Source organism: Strix uralensis, chromosome 1 (assembly GCF_047716275.1).
Source record: "Strix uralensis isolate ZFMK-TIS-50842 chromosome 1, bStrUra1, whole genome shotgun sequence".
Taxonomy (NCBI): domain Eukaryota; kingdom Metazoa; phylum Chordata; class Aves; order Strigiformes; family Strigidae; genus Strix; species Strix uralensis.
The window spans coordinates 171088012-171094011 of record NC_133972.1 but is presented as its reverse complement, the minus strand read 5'-3'; the positions used below and the strand labels follow the sequence as shown (position 1 = coordinate 171094011).

At 53.4% G+C, this 6000-nt stretch overlaps 1 protein-coding gene across 1 annotated transcript in view; it reads left to right on the top strand.

The window, feature by feature from the left end:
• The first annotated feature begins 1693 nt into the window (after nucleotides 1-1693).
• PTP4A3 (protein tyrosine phosphatase 4A3) overlaps nucleotides 1694-6000 on the top strand; it is a 45243-nt gene continuing 40936 nt past the window's right edge. The window contains exon 1 of the mRNA XM_074888947.1: nucleotides 1694-1826. The gene's annotated coding sequence lies outside the window, so the exon portion shown is untranslated. The remainder of the gene's footprint in view (nucleotides 1827-6000) is intronic.

Genomic DNA, 6000 nt, shown 5'->3' with positions numbered 1-6000 from the left:
CTTGTTTGCTTTACTAATTTTTTCGTATGATGCATCAAGAAATTCTGAACCTTTTCTTTCCTTCTTTTCCCCTCTTTTTTTCTGTTGGAAAACTCACTGTGCCAAATCAGCCTTTCTCAGGTTCTGCTGGAGGACTTGCTGTAGGTCGTGACAGGTCGGCCCTTAACCAAAGAGGCCTCCTGGCCCTTTTAACAAAGTATGTTCTCAGAAACATAAAGCACTGTCAGATGGTTCTGGTTTAGAGGGCACCGTTTTAGTGCCTTTCAGGAAAGAGGAAAAAACATTCTTGAAATGCAAGCACAGCTGAGGATCTCCCGATATTCAGCGGCTGTCCCTTCATCTCTACGTATCTGTGTATGATGCCTGAGGAATCGTCTCACCCCTGTGTGCCTGTTTGTTACCCCAAAAAGCCCTGTCCTACTACTCCTTTAGCCCTTGGCTGCCTCCATGGTGACTTCTGCTAAAGAGTCCTCAATAAATCAGAAATAAATGAATTTGCGCTGTCAGGTGCTCTGTTCCTATTCCTCTGAATTTATGGTGGTCCTTCACACCACAGATCTAGACAGGGATTTATAGCCACAAAGGCCGACAACCTGAGGGGAGACCCGTGGTCGGAAGGGCTGAGTGATGGCAGCTCCTGAATCACGCCAGTTCCTGGGCAGTGACCCGCTGGGCCTCGCACGGACCCAGCGCCGCTGACGGGAAGATGTTCAATATCACCTCCAGAGCGCCTCAGGAAGGAGCGGCCTCCTCCCCGCCCCCGGCCGGGGCCCTCGTGGGCCTCTGCCCAGCCTGTGCTGCCTGGGGGCAGGGGGGCACCGCTGCACCCAGCCCAGGCTTGTGCTGCCTGCCCCTGCCTCCAGGACTCCCTCCTTGCCTTCTTCACCTTCCTCCTTCTCTTCTTCTTTTTCTTCTTCTCCTTCCTGCTCTTCTTCCTCTTCCTCTTCCTCCTCCTCCTCTTCTTCTTCTCCTTTTTCTTATTTTTCTTCTTTTTCTTTTTCTTCTTCTCCCTCTTCCTCTTTCTTCTCCTCTTCTATTTTTCTTTTTATTCTTCTTCTTCTCCCTCTTCCTCTTCTTCCTCTTCCTCCTCCCCCTCTTCTTCTTCTCCTTTTTCTCCTTCTTCCTCTTTTTCTCTTTTTCTTTTTCTTTTTCTTTTTCTTTTTCTTTTTCTTTTTCTTTTTCTTTTTCTTTTTCTTTTTTCTTTTTCTTTTTTCTTTTTCTTTTTCTTTTTCTTTTTCTCCTTCTTACTCTTCCTCCTCTTCTTCTTCTCCTTTTTCTCCTTCTTCCTCTTCCTCCTCCTCTTCTTCTTTTTCTTTTTCTTTTTCTTTTTCTTTTTCTTTTTCTTTTTCTTTTTCTTTTTCTTTTTCTTTTTCTTTTTCTTTTTCTTCTTCTTTTTCTTCTTCTTCTTTTTCTTCTTTTTCTTCTTCCTCTTCCTCCTCCTCTTCCTCCTCCTGCCTCCTTCACCTCACGCCCAGCGCCTCACTGCGCCCCCTCACCTGGCCCCGCCCAATCCCCGTTGGACACGCCCCTCCTCTTAGCCCCGCCCACCACACCGCTCCTCCCTTCTAGCCCCGCCCCGCCCTTAGCCCCGCCCTCCCGTCGCTCCCTTCCCCTCCCCATTGGCTCCCCGCTGCCACGTGACGCCCCGGCGTGGGCGGGGCCCGGCGTGGGCGGGGCAGGGGCGGGGTGGCGGGGGGGGGCGGTGCGCGCGCGGGCCAGCAGCGGCGGCGGCGGCTGCATGTGCGGGCGCGGGGCGGCGAGCGGGGCCGGGCGGGAGGCGCGGAGCGGCGCGGAGCGGGGCGGCGCGGCCGGAGCCGGCGAAGCAGGTCAGTGCGCGGGGCGGGCGCGGCGGCGCGGGGAGGTGGCGGCACGTGGGGCCGCCCGCGCAACAATGCGGTCGGGGAAAAGAGGGGGGGGCCATGTGCTGCAGCGCGCGGGGGGAGGCCGCCGGACGCGGGGTGATTTCTGTTCCCCCCCGCCGCGCCGGGGGAGGCCGCGGGAGCGGGGCGATGGCGGCGGGGGAGGGTTGCGATGGCGGCGGGGGGGGGCCGTGCGCGGGGGGGCGATCGCGGAGTGCGGGGGAGGCCGCGCAGGGCGCTGCACGCTGCTGGCCCGGCGGGGGTGGGCGCCGTGCGCGGAGCTGCGGTGTCCGCGGAACCGGAGGGGCCCGTGCGCGGGGCTGCCCGGTGCAGTAACCCCGGTGGCAGTAAGAGGGGGCCTTGCCGTGTGGGGTCTGGGCGCTGCAGGCACCCGCCCCGTCAGGGGACTGTGCACGGCGCTGCGCACCGGCACGGCGGCAGCCGGCAGCGGAGCACCCTGCCAGGGACACGGCTCACGCTCTGGGGGTGATGCAGGGCGCAAATCAGCGCGCACGAACGCTCACAGGCTCCGAGGGGCCTCGCCACCCTCAGGAGGTGCCGGGCTCGGTGTGGCGAAGGGCCTGGGGGGAAACGCGTACTTGGTGCTGTCCGGTCTTGCCATCCCAGTGGACGTTTCCCATCTCTTTGCAAGAAAACGGCGTCAAATGTATGGGGCTGTGCTCACCGCATCAGCACTTGCAGCAGTGATGGCTACTCCTGGGCCATATTTGAGCATGTTTCTGTTAGGCTAGTGAGCCTTTCGGTGGCCTAGCCACGGCCGGGGGGCTTGGGGAGGCTGGTGGGCCCCACTGCACGAGCAGGCGGGTCATGTAGCAGGAGGACACCCCACGTAATGCCTTTCTCTGCCGTAGGTAAGGTGGATTTTGCATGCGACTGGAATTACTAATCCAAGCAATTAGCTAGAATCTGGCAAGTTTGCGCTGCTGCCAATTCCCAGTTAATTCGGTTACGGCTTCATCTCTCTGCTCAAAGGAGCTGAAACGTAAACGGGGCGACTGAGCGTCTGGAGCTGCTGGGTTTGTGTTGTGTGCATCCTTCTCGCTGAAGGAGGATCAGCAAGAAAACCGAGCCTTAATGAAGTCATGTGTTTATTGGTAGCAGTGGAAAAAGACTAGTGTGGATAAATGAAGCTGGTGACTTGTATACTAAATGTCATGAATCTCCTGTTGTAATCTGGATTTAAATTCCACTGATTGCTAAGTTTGTGATTGTATCATTGCTAATAGCGTATGTTGAAAATGCTGGGGGCTTTGTACACCCACCAATATTCTGCACCAATATTTATATACATCCAGGAACTTAACAGTGTGTTGTCACTAGGCTTCAGAGTTAACCATCCAGATGCTGGCTAGTGGGGACTGTTGCAGCACAGTCGCCGACACAGCCACTTTTTGGGGATGTCAGATGTTAGTAGCGGCTGCCAAATTTGACATGTGGGCAAATGAAGGAAGAGACTTTTAACCTTTGGTAAGCACTCCAACCTGAAATTTGTTCCTTTGGGAAAGCGATACTCCTGTTAACTTTCACGAGGCTGAAAATAGTTGCGTTACCGGAGCCCCACGAGCCTTCACCCTGTTGGCTCTGCTTACAGAGAAGGCTGCTTGCAGAAGCAAAAAGCTTTCGTTACAGCTATTTTAGTTTTATTTTCATGTGTGCCTTGATAGCTCAAAAATCACTTGCCGGCTTCCAGTCAAGGTGGTCCTTGATGAGAAGCATCCGCTGGGATCGGCCTCTTAAGTGCATTTCTTTGATTTGACAGCAGAAGTGCCCGTAGAAACGTCAAAGAAACCCAGCATTTAGGCATGTTTCCAGCTTAATCATCCCCTGCAAGCGATGGAAATCAGTGGCTTGAAATCCAACAGCACTCGATATTAAAATAGCAAACAGTAAACATTGGCTCCTATCAATAACTTTAATTATGGTTTCGGTTTTGTCTTAAATAGGCACACGTTGCCATAAGGAAATAAAAGTTTAGCATCCAGACGTGCTCAGTGGGGTGGTAGCGTCTTTGGACGTGGCGTAACGTGCTTTTATAGCACAAATTAAAATAAAATAGGGTTCTAGCAGCATAGCGTGCTGTTGTGTAAGAAAATTGGAAACTTTTGGGCTGAGACTGTGTGGTTTCTGGGCATCGTGTGCTGCGGCGTGTTGGCGGATGGTGTTCCCGGGCGGCTGTGGATGTGGAGAGCGAGTTTTACCGCTCCGGAGCTGAACCCCGCTGGGGATTTTCAACCATAAAACAAAGTGCAGGGGAAACTGTGTGTGTGCCACTGATAGCCAAACCGAAAGCAAAAATAAACACCCTCGAAAGGTGGGGGGTTTTTGGTCATTGACAGCAAAGTGCTGGTCCAGGGGTGGGGTATGAAGTGCCGCCTTCGCTAGGCTATCGCAGCACGTGGTCTGGGCGTGCACAGCTCCCCCATGCGTTTTGCATCTTTTCTCTTTCCACTCTGATTTTATCAAAAATTAAGGGAGGGGGACAGCACCCCTCAGCCCGTTAAATGTTCATTTTTGCCAAGTTACACCACTTTGTGAGCACGAGATGGGACCGGATTCCTGTGGCAAGGAGCCCTTAAAATTTCAACAGCTCTACCTATAAATATAGTCGCCGTGAAAGGCAATCCAGCTTTAAAAAAAAAAAAAAAAAAAAGCCACACTCTTTTTTTAGTCCCACTGTATCTGCCTGACTTTAGTGCAATGTAATGCATCTTGGACTGGGTGGTGAAGGCAAGGCAGCATGGAGCACTGAGTCTCTTAATTCCTCTTGCTGGTTTATGTGGAGAATGGGTGCAAGAAGAGGAAAAAAAAAATCATTTTCGTTGTTAGGGGGTGGTATGGTGAGGCTGTCTCTGTGAAGCCACATGGCTTTTGCAGAGGGACCTTTGCTGATTGCTTGGTCCGGGTGGATCCCCGGGAGCTGCTGCACCACAGGGCCATGTAGGACAGGAAGGGAAGGAGCCTGAAGCATCCCTTGGGTGTGAACAATGTGAAAATTAAAGAGGGGGCCAAAAAAAAAAAATAAATCAAGAAAAAAGCCAGCAGCCACCTCGCCCCGGAGGTGTCTGGGCTCACCCGGCTGCTCTCTGATGCAACCACGGCTGCCTGGGGAGCTTGGGGGCTGGTTTTTGGCATGCCCAGGGTTGCCCAGGGACAGGTTGGCTCCTGGAGCAGGTACAGCATGTTCTCCCGGGTGCTGCTCTGCACCGATGGGACCCCCAGCCAGCCCCACATGATGCGGTGGGGTGATGGTGGAGAAGGCAGCGCTGTGCGCAGGGCTGGGATTTAGGTGGAAAATGTAAAAGGGAGGGTGGTTTTGCAGCTTAGCGATGCTTTTCTGCGTGCGGTGCACTTGCACGGCAGAAATCCACCTTTGTGGCTGGAGCTGCTTCGGCGTGAAGCCCTCGGTCACCTTGCAGCGCAAAAACCTGCTGGGGGTCTTGGGATGGGGCACGGGCTGGAAAATGGGTGAGAGTGGGGCGGGAGATCTCGACGCAGCAAATTGCTGCGTGTGCAGTTCGGCGAAGTGCTGAGCCTGGGCTGCGCGGGAGCTGCAGACAGGCTCCTCACGTGACCGTCTGAATTTCAGATGATTGCTGGACCACTTTGCCAACAGCCTCTCGCGACTCATCAGCTGCAACATCGCTTCCTTTTTTCCCTTTTTTTTTTTTTTTCCTTTCCCCTTCCCCACCCTGCCTGATTTCCAATTCGAAGCAGGAGGGATGAATATGACACGGAGGGTGGCTGCAGCTGCACAGGGTCTGTATCCAAATGGTTTCCTGGAAGGCAAGGGGGTTTTTTGTTTTGTTTTTTTATCTTAATATTTTTCTGCGAGTCTTTTATATCTGGGCTGTTTGGATGTCAGGTTTAGTTTCCCATGACATCGAGCGATTAGAGGAGGGTGGTGGAGAGAAGGGGCTGAATGCTTTCTTACATGCAGATCTCTCTGCAGCGGTATCATAGCTGATCGATAGTAGATGTGTTCCCTCTCATCTCTGTGATAGTTGTTGGAGATTTCCTCTCTGTACGTCACTGTCGTTAATAAGATGTTTAACTTGAGAGCTGGGGGCGATGTGGTGTGTTATCATGTTGCAAGGAAGCGGGAGGGGGGGTGACGAGTTCC